Below are 13669 nucleotides of genomic sequence, written 5' to 3'. Positions count from 1 at the left end.
TGCATAGCCTGGGGCGCTGTGCACTCACGGTGCGAGGGCAGCTCCCTGGAACTCGGAGCCAGCCCCTCCCCCATCACCCCTTGCCCTGCCTCGTCTCCCCTGCAAACCAATGGCGCTGGGTGAATACCCACTGAACAAGTGAAACGTACAGGAAGGACCTCATTTTTGTAATTGTTCTGGGGAAGATATTCACAACAGCAGTGTTTTGGGTTTCAAAAGAGAAAGAAAACTGTGTCATTATTGTAGAAACCTAATAGAAACAGAAGAGGAAAGCAATCTACACATACATGAAGGGAATAGAAGGTAATAAATGAGAACAAGGCAAAGTTATGTCAAATCGGGTGCTTTCGACATACGACCTCGCTAACTGGGGAAGCCGGGTGGAGACAGTCAGGCTGGGGTCCAGATGGAAAGGCCTAGGTGGAGGGTCCTCTCCTCTGCCATATTTATATGGCAAATGACAGGGTTTGAAGTTACCCATTTGTTGCCGATGTGCAGTTTGGAGTGAGCTGCATTTCTGTATTATCACGCTTTTAGAGTTTCAAGGAGCCTGGACTATGGGTGTGTGTGTGTCTGTACCCCACTCCTGGATTCCACGCCTGGATTTGTAGTTCTTCCAGAACGGAGGGGCCAGTTCTGAGCTGGAGGCCAGATAATATATTTTAAGTAACCAGGGCCCCAGGGTCACTGACACAGCAAGAGTCTCATAAACAACATTTCTCAATCTGCTTGTGTACGTACGAGGCCAGGTGGTCTGTTACGTGACACAAATCACAGAAACAGCCATCCATTTGGAGTAGTCATGCAAATTCTATTTGAGAATAAGGATAACTCTCTCCGCATGTCAGGGGCTGGATTGGAAAATCCCAGGATTTCCAGCTGCATTTCTCAGGACTCTCTTTCTGCTCCAAGTCTCCCATTCAAGCCCCACGGGGGACTCAGAGCTGCTTGAGACAGTCCCACCGTCTCTCCCCTCTGCTGGTCTGCCCCCCATCTGCAGTCAAGGTCCAGCTCCTCTAGGAGGAGCTCCCTTTCTGCTTAGGATGACTGGACTCCGAGGCCAGGTAGCTGGCACTGTGCTTGGCTTCCTCATCCGCGAACAGCACACACGGATGGGAGCGTCAGGCGAGATGGCCCATAAAAGTGCCAACCACAATGTCTGCTTGTGGGAAAGGCCCAGCCACTGCTGACCAGGACTACAGTGTCTCATCCCGGAGCAAGCGCTTGGTTCTCACCTCCTCTGTTGAACTTCTGCGGCATTTGTGGCTGACCTAGACTTCTGGTGCTCAGCATCATCTGAAGAGAAGTCAGCACCCCTGCCCTCTCCACCTGTCCTGTTTACTCTCTGGTTCTGAGCGAGTGAAGGCACGAAGAGGCCACAAACAACCCTGTTCCCCAAATCGCAGGGCTGGATGCTTTACTGAAGCAAAGGCAATACCAAGACCTGCCAGCGGCTCTCCTGCCTGGGGAAGGAGGACAGAGCTGAGCCAAGCCTTCCCTGCTGTGCTTTCCAAACTTTCCAAATTCAAGTCACTGCACCTCCTGCAGCGGGGAGGATGGAAGCTGGGTGATCACGCCGAGTGTCCTTCAGGAGGAGGCAGGTCGGTGGCAGGGATAGGGCTGGGTAGGGAGTGGGCTCTCTATCTCATACTTGGCCAACTGCCCCTGAGCTCAGTCCCCCCCCCCCCCGCCCCTGCCACTGTGGACTTAGGATTCTTCTGGAATGATTTAAGCAATCGAAGAACTTCTTTACGTTGTGGAACAAGCCAAGTGCTGGCAATGATGATAGAGAAGAGCTGACAAGAAGACGTCGAAACAGGTTTGGGGTACATTGCTGGGGCGTGTGGAATCCAGCAGTGACATGGATCCTCTGGGAGGGACACCACAGTGCCCTCAGCGTGCAGGCAAAAAACCTTGGGAGCCCTTTCCCTGGGGACTCTGGTCAGGGGCATATTTTCTCATCACTTGAGAGATGAAGCTTTAGAGAAAGTTACTGATGGGAGTTAATTTATGTGAGGATAAACACAACTACAGATGATTTGGGTGGAAACAGGACTCGGGAGCCTGTGTGGGCTGTGGAAGGGCATGCGGTGACTCTGGGAGATCTTGGTCAGACTCTTCACATGTCAAGGATCCTCCTGGGCTTGTTTTGGTATCAAGAAGCTCAGGTCCCTACAGCCTGTAGCTCCTCATTGCCCATCTGTTGCTTAAACTAATCCGTCCCAATGTGTTTGATGTCTCCTATGACCCGGCATTAGCACGAGAGCTGGCCCCAAATCTGAAGCCAACGTCCTGCAGGAATCGCTGTGTTATCTCCTATGGCATTTCCACTCTAGGCTGCTGTGTGGGAGCCCACAAGGTCCCACATAAAGATCGTCTCATACACTAGTGGAAAACACTCATGGAGAATCCACAACACACTAAAGTCTCTGAGAAATCCTCTAGTGTAGAACCCATTTAAGCTTTGTTAACCCAGCATTTCCCCCAAACTATTTTTTTTTTTTTTTTAAAGATTTATTTATTTGACAGAGAGAAATCACAAGAGAGGCAGGCAGAGAGAGAGGAAGGGAAGCAGGCTCTCCGCGGAGCAGAGAGCCCGATGTGGGACTCGATCCCAGGACCCCGAGATCATGACCTGAGCTGAAGGCAGCGGCTTAACCCACTGAGCCACCCAGGCGCCCCCTCCCCCAAACTATTTTTAATGCAGGAAAAAAAATTGTTTTCTTTCAAATAACACCTGTTCTCATTCTTCAAGACTGGGATTCCTTGGAGCTCTGGAAGTTGGTGGTCTGATGATTGCTGCGTACATGGACGCAGCAGAGAGGAGCTAGCTGCAAACTGCCTTCCGGCCCATTCTGTCATTTTGATGGGGATCTCCAGAGCAGCCCACAAGGTTGGCGAGGATGCTCTTGTTACGTCGATGTTGTGGATGACACAAACGAGAGACGTCAAGGGACTTGGCAAAAGCCACAGGGAGGGTGAAGAGCAGAGCTGGGCTGCAGCCCACAGTGTAGACGACCCACTGAGTACTCTCTTTTCCTGTGCAGTTGCACCATCTGAAGGACAGGGGCCCATGGGACTTCAGCTGACCGTGAGGATGACATTGTGCCAAACACAGGGGCAGAACCCAGGGAGGTTTTCCTGAGGACCGCGGGGCTTGCTCTGTCTTGACTCTTCCCAGGAAGGACAAGAGACTTTTGGTGCTTCCTTCAGGCCACTCGGGGCATTAAGCTCACAGGAAAACCTGACCCCAAATGCTAATACCCGGTGATCTTCTAGATTCTCAATGTCACATAAACTAAAGAAGAAACATTTCAGAAGAAAAACAATCCAAACCACCACCACCACCACCACCACCACCACAGACCAAACACAGGACACCTTAGGAAGGTAGGAGCAAGGGCGGGAGAAATAAACAAAGACCTTTCAGGAACTAGGAAAGGGCCAGAAGTCTTTTGCAGGAGAGGTCAGGTCCACCCCAGCGGTGACCGTGTGAAAGGAAGTGATTGCCAGAGTAGCAGAGAGTATGTGGTTCCTTGAATTGCGCCCAGCTTCCGGTCAGCAGCTCCTGGGTGCATGGTCTTGGGGCCCACCTGGGGCACAGAGGCTGAGCTCGGACCACACACCTTCTGGGGCCAACATTTTCCCAATGGGGTTGTGGAAGCGGTGAGGTCGGCGGCTCGCTGGTGGCCCAGTGTTATCTCTGAGGTCCCCCCATCCACAGCACACTGCCCTTCTGTGAAGCTCAAAAATCTATGGAAGCAAGCCTTCCCCCTCCTAGACGGTTCGCAAGAAAGACTGGAGGGAGGCGGTGGCCTTGGCGGGATGTGCAGAAAACAGAAAAGCAGAGTCTAGTCTCAGCATTGGCCTCCAACTCAAATAAAGCCAGCTGGACCAACCCCCCCACCCCATGCAGCAGCCATGAGCATGTACCCCGACCACCTCTGGCTGCCATGTAGGGGCCTGATCTTTGCACCCTGCTGGGCTCCAAAACCAGGGCTGTGCTTGCCCCAAGGCCCCACGTCTCCTGGTCCCCATCTGCCCCGGACCTAGGGCAGTGCGGATGCTAAGGCAGGCCCATTCCCGGGACACCTTCCTCCTCTGCTGGCTGAGTTCAGGAGGAGGACTCCTCAGTATGACACCCGACATCCCTCTGTCTGTGTCTGCGTGATGGCCAGCAGGCTTCCGCTGTCCTGCCCTGTTCTGCAGGGTTCCTGAGAGCTGTCCCAGCTGCCCCCCTCCCCAATTTCCCCTCACAAACCCTAACAGATATAAAACCTCCTTGGTGCCCACTTTCCAGGATCTGGGCTAGCACTACCTACGTATTCTGATTAGCCTGAAAACAGACCCCGGGCCCCACTAGGCCATTCCTATAAGGCTCTGGGCTCAGCTGCTACTGTCCCTCTAACCATTATGTGTGTTTCGTTTTGTTCTTTTTTGTTCAACTGTATAAACAGCATAAATCTAATGTGAAAATTAGTAAATAAATAGGATGGGGAAGAAAAAACCATGCAGTAATTAGAAATGGTGCAGAAAATACAGTTTTCTCCCCGGAGGTATGGGCAAGAATACAGCAGGAGCAAACTTGTGTGAGGTCTGTGGAGTAGAAGAGTGAAGTCCTTTCTTCCGTGTTCCTTTATACTCTGAGATGGGCTGCCCTTGGAAATGAAAGTCGGGGGAGGGGAGGGGAAGAGGTGGAGAGAGGAGGAGGAGGAAAAAATAGATAAAACAGACAAGAGAAACAGGAGCTAGAAGGGATGGGAGATTATAGATCATCATGCTCATTTCTTTCTCCAAACAGCAGCCAGAAATGTTTCTCCCATTCGAGAACAGTTCATTTCTGCTTCATTCACGACCTAGGAGTATGGCATGTGGGAGACTTCTACAAACCCCAGGGGCTGGAGGGACACCCAGAGCGGGAGCTCAGGGTAGAGAGGTTTGATGGTTTTCTTTCACAAAACAAGATTTATCTGGACCCTTTTGAAACGTGTCAAGCTTCTGTTTGGCCCAGTGCAAATCCTGCATGAATTTAAAAACATGCTCAAGTCTCTGCTCTGGGGAAGATGAAAAGAGCCAGTGTGGGGACTGGGGGAAGGGTTCATCAGTCCGGAATGCAGGAGGACACAAGGGACTCAAGGCCACCGGGAGTGACAGGACTGGGGGCTGTTGTCCACTGTAGGGGAACTGCAGGAGGAGAGGATGGTTTAATAATGAAAACAGCTTTTCCTGAGCACCTGTGTCACAGCAGGGCCTCCGCGGAGGGCTTCACATGCTTGGTCTTGAGTAAAGGTGTCTCCCTGAGCCTGTGAGGTAAGTGAAATTGTTTTTTAACATTTCTCAGAGGAGGAACTGAAGCGAGTTGGTTAAGCAATGAGCCCAAGACCACACAGCCAGAACACAGTGGGGCTGGGTCTGGATCCCCTTGCACAGGATCCCCAGCTCCACCCCCCATCCCCCACCAACGCCTCCCCCCCCCCACCCAGTCCCTTGCAGCTGCTGCCTCCCTGGAGGTCAGGGTGTGCAGCTGGCCAGGACCCCATCCCCCTGCAGCAGCCCATGCCCAGGATCCAGCCATTGAATTCTATACCTGAATACCTTTGCTTTAATTCTACATCTCTTCAAAACCAATCAGAAGAAAATGTGTACATTATGTACGTGGGGCAAAGAGGGGGCTTTGCTCTCCATCACTTGTGCTGATTTCCTCTTGGCCTGTCCTGCTTTCTCACTCCCTTGCTTGCTGGTTGCTTCTGAGAGCACTCAGAGAAGAAACTGAGGGTTGATGGAGGGGTGTGGGTGGGGGATGGGGACCGAGGAGGGCCCTGCTGCATGAGCCCTGGGCTTTGTGTGTAGATGATGAATCACTGAATTCTACTCCTGAAACCAACGTTGCATTTTATGTTCACTAGAATTTAAATTTAAAAAAAAAATCACTCGCATGTGATTCCTCACCTCAAGGGTCTGGGAACCTGATATAAGAGAGGGAGTTTATCATAGATGGTGGTTGCTTTTTTTGCATCAGCTTATTCAGATACCATTTCTGGACAATCAACTGTATCCATCTGATGAATTTTGACACTTCCATGTATCTGGAAAACAACTGCCACAGTCAAGATACAGAACTTTGAAATATCCCCGAAGAGATTCCTTGTGCCTCTTTGTTGTCCAACCCCCGCTTTGCCCCCAACTCCAAGCAACCACATCTTTCCAGTTCTTAAGATCAGTTTCTCTGCAGCCCACTGCCTGAACATAGAGCCAATACTACATGGTTTAAGTTTTTGAATGGCACTCCTGCAAGGTACGAGTTTCTACCTCAGTTAAGAAAATGCTAGCTACTCACAAACACACTCCAAAATGCATAATGAGCTTAAAGACACATTTCTGGATCATGTGTAGCTAATCAGAAATCACTCACCAGTGGCGGTCTGCTTCCAGGCATTAATTCAGGGATCAAGGCACCTTACACACCACCCTAGCTGGCACCCAGATCACAACGTATGCAGCCGCCTCACCTAAGAGGTAGGTCAAAGAGTATGGAAAGGTTTTGTGAACAGGCCTAGAAGTTGCTCACATCATGTTTGTCCCATTCCATGGACTAGAATCCATGTGATACGACCACACATAAATGCAAGAGAGGCCGGACGGGCGGTCTGTCGGTGTGCCCATTATTAACACTCTCAGGTCTGCATACAGCTCTCTGAAGGTGAAAGGAAAGCTGGGAAGAAGAAGGGGCAAGACATACTGACATACGCCTCCAAGTAACACAAGAAGAGAACTATCATCTTTTGAACAGTCTCATGCCAAGGGTTTACCATGGGTTGTCAGGTTCTTGTCACGATTTACAGGTGTCCAAGTTATAGGCGAGGAAGCCATGTGAGCTAACACGACCCACAGTGGCTGCACGGCCATCCAGTGGGATGGCTGTGCAGCATGGGATATAACCGTCCTGTATCAGTCAGGTTTTTTTGTTCATGGAAAAGTCTTCTGCAGGTCACTTTGGCCAGGAAGGGAATTAATATAGGATTTCAGTGTCTTCATATTTAGTAAATATTTTCCAGTGCCCATGAAACATTCCCCAAGATAAACCACATCCAGGGCCTCAAAACTAAAAAAAAAAAAAAAAAAAAAAAAAAAAAAAAAAAAAAAATTGAAATGACACAGAATACATTCTCAGAGCAAAGCAGAAGAATCAACTGAAAATGAATCACAGGAACGTTTCTAAACACTTGAAAATTTAAAAATGCAGAGGTCAAAGAGGAAGTCTCTAAGGAAATAACAAAAATACATAGAACTAGATGAAAACAAAAATATAATGAGTCAAAATCGGCGGGGTGCAGCTGAGGCAGCTCTGAAGGCCAACACACAGCATGAAATGTTTAGGTTAGAAAAGAGCAGTCTCAAATCAGTAATCTAAGTTTCTTTCTCAAGAAACTAGAAAAAGGGGGAAAATTTAAGGAAAAAAAACCAAAATCCCAAGGAAGCAGGAAGAAACAAATCAATAAAACTGAAAAAAGAAACAACACACAAAATCAATGAAACAAAAAGCAGTAAAAAAAAAAAATCATTAAAAGTGGTAAACCTCTAGCAAGACATGAAAGAGAATAGAAACAGAGAGAAAAGACTAATCACGAGTCCACGTCAGGACTGAAAGGAGATATCACTACAGATCCTTCAGCCAAAAAAGGGATCAGAGAGAATACTTTGAACAACCTTACGCTCATAAAATCTTACAGGAAATGGGTTCATTTGCCAAGTAGTAGCACAGAGAAAACATTTGGCAAAATAGTTCACCCATTCATGGTAAATAGTGAACCGTGAATATAAACTTCCTTGACACGATAAACAACATCTACAGAGAGCCAGTGACTACATCGCACTTGCTGGTGAGAAACTGGGTGCTTCCCTCTACCCATCAGGAACGAAGTGAGGTGCCCATTCTCACCACTCCTACCCAACCACAGATCCTAGCCAGCGATAAGGAAGAAAAAGAAATAGGAGGTGCATCAACTGAAAAGGAGGAAATAAAATCTAGTACCTGTTTGAAGATGACATGGTCATCTGCGGAGAAAATCCAAAAGAATCTACCGAAAAACTCAGAACTAAGGACTGAGTTCAGCTAGGTTGTAGGAAGACAAAAACCCAACAAACAAAAATCCATCACGTCTTTATTTAATGAACAACTGGAAACCAAAACTGAAAACACCATACCGTTTACAATTGCTCAGAAGGCTTCGGGACCACTCTAACAACACATTTGCAGGACTTGGTGCTGGAAACTGCAAAATGCTGGTGAAGAAAACAAAAGACCTAAATAAACGGAGAGAGACAGGCTATGTTCATGGGTGGGGAAACTCAACATAGTAAAGAGGTCAGTTCCCCTCCCCCCCACCCCATGCCACAATTGATCTATAGGTTTAAAACAATTTGGGGGACCCCTGGGTGGCTCAGCGGGTTAAAGCCTCTGCCTTCAGCTCAGGTCATGATCCCGGGGCCCTGGGATCAAGAGCCTGCTTCCCCCTCTCTCTCTGCCTGCTTCTCTGCCTACTTGTGATCTCTGTCTGTCAAATAAGTAAACAAAATCTTAAAAATAAAAGAAAATTTCAGCTTAAAAAATATATAAAAATAAATAAAACAATTTGGATTAAATCCCATCAAGGTATTTTGTGTAGAAAAAGACCTAGACGAGCTGATTATTCTTAATTTACATGGATAATCACAGGACTTCGGACCCGCTAAAAACAATTTTGAAAACAAGGACTAAAGCCAGAGGAATCACTTTATCTGATTTCAGGGTGTCATACAGAGCTACGGTAATCCAGGCACTGTAGTTTTGACAGAGGGACCAACAGATCAGTGGATTGAAACACAAAATGCAGAAATGGACTCACAAAGATGCCCAACTGCTTTTTTTTTTTTTAAAGATTTTATTTATTTATTTGACAGAGAGAGAGATCACGAGTAAGCAGAGAGGCAGGCAGAGAGAGAGGAGGAAGCAGGCTCCCCGCGGAGCAGAGAGCCCGATGCGGGGCTTGATCCCAGGACCCTGGGATCCACGGGCGGGAAGAAAATAAGACGCCTCTGCCTCAACCTCACATCTTACACAAAAATGAACTCAAATCGATGACAGCCCTAATTCTAAAATGTAAAACTAGAAGACTCTGGATGACAACGGAGAAATCTTTGGCATCTGGGCCACGGCCAAGTGTTTGCAGACTTGACACTGACAGTACCATCTGTAGGAAGAAAAACTGATAAATTCGCCTTCATCAAGAGGAAAACCTTTCCTCTGCAAGGGACTCTATTGAGCAGATGAAAACACAAGCTCCATACTGAGAGAAAATATCTATAAACAACATACCCAACAAAATATCTGTGTCTAAAATGTACAGTACTCTTAGAACTCAAAAGCAAAAAAAAATCCAGTTGGAATCCGGTAAAGACATAAACAGACTTTTCCAGGAAGAAGACATACAGATGGCAATTGGGCACATGAACACATCTTCAATATTATTAGGCGTTAGGGAAAAATGTAAATGAGGGGCACCTGGGTGGCTCATCGGTTAAGCATCTGCGTTTGGCTCAGGTCATGATCCCAGGGTCCTGGGATCCAGTCCCACATCAGGTTCCTTGCTCGTCGGGAAGCCTGCTTCTCCCTCTGCCTGCTGCTCCCCCTGCTTGTGCTCTCTCTCTTTCTATCTGTGTCAAATAAATAAATAAAATCCTTCAAAAAAGAAAAAGAAAAATGGAAATGGAGACTACCGTGAGATATTACCACACACCTGTCAGAATTCCTGAAATAAAACACAAGGACACAACCAGAGGCTGGCCACCCCCGCCCCCACATTGCTGCTTGTGGATATAAAACAATACAGCCACTCCAGAAAAGAGTATGGCAGTTTCTTTTTTGTGTGTGGTTGTTATTTTAAAATAATTTTAATTTTTAATCAAGCTTGTTTTATTATTTTCTTCAGACCTTATTTTATTTTTTCAGTGTTCCAAGATTCATTGTTTACGAGTATGGCAGTTTCTTACCAAACTCAATCATGTGCTTACAGTGCAACTCAGCAGTCACATTCTGGGCAATGTATCTCAAAATAAAAAAAACATATATTTAAAGATTTTTCTTTTTTATGATTTTATTTAGTTATTTGACAGACAGAGATCACAAGTAGGCAGAGAGAGAGAGGGGAAGCAGGCTCCCTGCTGAGCAGAGAGCCTTATGTGGGGCTCGATCCCAGGACCCTGGGATCATGACCCGGACTGAAGACAGAGGTTTTAACCCACTGAGTCACCCAGGCGCCACAAGATTTTTTATTTATTTATTTGACACAGAGAGAGAGATCACAAGGCAGAGAGACAGGCAGAGAGACAGGCAGAGAGAGAGGAGGAAGCAGGCTCCCTGCTGAGCAGAGAGCCCAATGCAGGGCTCCATCCCAGGACCGTGGGATCATGACCTGAGCCGAAGGCAGAGGCTTAACCCACTGAACCACCCAGGTGCCCTATATTAAAAGATTTTTAAATTGAAATGCAGGATGCATCTAGTAAAATGCTTGAAGGACACTAATCTTGGGTTTTTGCAGATGCATACACCCATGTAACCACCAGTTAGGATGTTGCCAGAAGCCAGAATGTTCCTTGACTGGGTACTTCCCAGGCAATACCCATGGAGGTAATTGCTATTTTATTTCTATCACCATGGATTAGTTTCGACTGCTCTTGAACTCAATAGCAATGGAGCAATACAGAATACAGCAGCAGCAGATTATACCTTTATGCTGTTGGGTAGCACTTCATCATATGAAGATACCACAATTCACCCATTTTATTGTTGATAGGAATTTGGGATTTCCAGTTTGGGACTCTTCTGAATGAAGTTCCTAGCAACATTCTTGAGCATACCTTTTGGGTTCATATGCCCTTCTTTCTCTTGGGTATGTAGCTTGCAGTAGCATTCCCGGCTCTTAGAGAAGCCCTGTGTTTCGCTTTACATAATTCGGGTTGGTGCAGGAGGGAAGTTTTCAGGGCACTCCCTTGAGATACTCTCTCATTCCCCTTTTCCAGCATGGAGGTGGGGGGAAGGGGACCCTAGGATAGTTTTTTTTTGCACATAGGAGGCACTCTACCCATGTTTGCTGGTTCGATTGAGGTTTGTGTTGAAGACTTAGAGAGCTACATAGCTCCCATCAGCTGAACACCCACCAGATGTCAGGCACTTAGAAAATCACATTTAGTTCTTGCAACAGTCCAGAGAAAGAAATACTATCATCCCTGTTTTACAGACGGGGAAACTGAGGCTGGGACAAGGGGTAAAGAAAATTGCCCACGATCCCATGGTTGGCATCTGATAGAGCTATCATTCGAACCCAAGTCTGGCATGCTGGGGTGCTTATTGCTGGCTGGGAGATGCTTGGACAATGAGGGGAGGCAGGAAAAGTGTACAGAGGGTAGAATCTATCCCTTAACCAGGCCTGGGGCAGCCAGTTCTCTGAGGCAGGGGCCCAGGAGAAGGGCACCCTGGAGGCTTTTCTCCTGAGCTCTCCACCAGCATGGTGGCACCCTTTGAAAGGAAACCTGAGGGTGCCTGACCAGCACTCTGAATGGCAAGGCAGCGGCAAGAGAGAGACAGACAAATGAGATGAGAGAGCAACACAGCCAGGCTGTCGGGCCCTCTCCCTGTCACATCCCAGAGTGGAATGCTGGACCCCTCAAGTGCCCAACGGGGCTAGAAGTCCCCGTGATGCCACCATCAACTCCCCTCCACCCTGCTTACCCAGGAAAGCCTGAGGCCGTGCTCCGGGCGAAGGGGAAGGGTGGGGCTTCTGTGTTGATGGGGAGCCTTGGCGATGGCATAGCACTCAGTGCTGGTTCCTCGGGCCTCACCACTCTGGAACAGGACTTCAGCAGCCCAGACCTCAGCAAGATCTTCAATGTCAGGGCCTTGGAAGAAGCCTCTGGCAGGCTCCAAAACTGTCCTCGAAAGGACTGAGTCATGGCGGGCCCGGGAAGTCATGGCTCTTCGAGCCAGAGCCACTGTCCTCTCTACTCTTGCACAGCTCTGGAAAGGGCAGTCCCTTGACACTGTCTTTCCCAGGGGTAATTTGTTTAGACTGCCCCCTGGGCCCGCTTGAGCTCCGGGAAGAAGGATGGGAAGTCTTTGCCCCTTCTCCCTGGGAGAGTCCCTCCGTGTCACTAAGACCACTAATGATGAAAGTCCAGAGTAGAGAGGCCCAACTGGCCTCGAGTTCACCCAATCTGGGGAGGCCCCCAACAGCCATCTTTGTAAAGGCCTTTGATGGGACTCTGGGTCCTCCTTACAGAGACATCAGGAAACAGGCAAGACTGGAAGCATCAGAAAGAGGACAGGAAGCTCCAAGTGGGAGTTAAAGATAAGAAAAGAGGGCTGTCCGGACAGTAGGGAAGAGGGGAGGGGAAGGCCCTGGAGCAGGAGGAGGGGGACATGCTGGGGGGGGGAGGGGAAGGCCCTGGAGCAGGAGGAGGGGGGCATGGTGGGGGGAGGGGAAGGCCCTGGAGCAGGAGGAGGGGGGCATGCTGGGGGGGGAGGGGAAGGCCCTGGAGCAGGAGGAGGGGGGCATGCTGGGGGGGGGGAGGGGAAGGCCCTGGAGCAGGAGGAGGGGGGCATGGTGAGGGGAGGGGAAGGCCCTGGAGCAGGAGGAGGGGGGCATGCTGGGGACACTCTGCAGGGAGGAAATGCTGGTGCAGGACAAAGGAGGCCAGGAGCTGCTTCCCTTCATGAGCTCTCCCCTTGGCTGTCCTGGGGGACCTTGGGGAGGCCTGGTCTACAAGAAGCAAAAGAATACAAGATTCTCAGAAGAAATATTTAAACATGCCCTTCAAAGACAGGAGAAGCTGCCAGCTGGTGCTAGTGGGGAGAGTAAACACCAAAGACGAAGGCCAGAAAACAGAACAAACTAGGACCATCCCCTCCTCGTTCCCCCGCGAAAGCCCACAGAAGGAAAAGGAAGACTGGAGGGAGGTTAGAAAGTCCAGAAAAGGGAAGTACAAAGTGAGTACAAGATGCCCGGTACAGACCCGGGGCTAGAACTTCTGTGTGTGTGACATGACCCGGAGCCCCTTCCCCAGCCGTCTCCCTCCCCCCCCACCCCCACACACAGGGCAGCGGGCAAGGCCAGCGCCTCCCTCCACGGAGAGGACCAGGCTGATGAGTGGTGGTCTTGTAGTGTGGGCGGGTGCACCTCGAATGGGAGGGAATCCCCCTGTGGTTGGGGAACTGGGCCCCAGCTAGTTGTGCAAGGGGCAGACATTCAAATAAAAGCGAGTTTCTGCCCAGACCAAAGGTCTGTACCCACTCAGATGCAAAATTTCTTGTTAGGTCCCTCTGCCCTCACAGGTGTACCATTAAAGCCCTGCCAACATTATCCCTCCACACACCCTCTCCCCCTTAGTGCATGGCCTGTGGTTGCCCTGCAGAGGCGAGCTGGTTTCAAATCAGCTCTCTGGCAGGGAGGAATGAAAAAGGCATTGACATGTAGCGTTAGCGTTGGCCAATTCCTGGTATGAAGGGGACCAAGTTCCATCTGTCAACTTAATGTCCCTGGAGGGTCCGCTGGGTAGCCTGAGTCGGCTGTGGAGTTTAGGGACCTATCATAACAGCGTTTACTAAGTATATACCATGTGCTAGACATCTTACGTG

Source organism: Meles meles, chromosome 20 (assembly GCF_922984935.1).
Source record: "Meles meles chromosome 20, mMelMel3.1 paternal haplotype, whole genome shotgun sequence".
Classification (NCBI taxonomy): Eukaryota; Metazoa; Chordata; class Mammalia; order Carnivora; family Mustelidae; genus Meles; species Meles meles.
The sequence above is the reverse complement of the archived record's forward strand: the minus strand, read 5'-3'. Positions refer to the sequence as shown.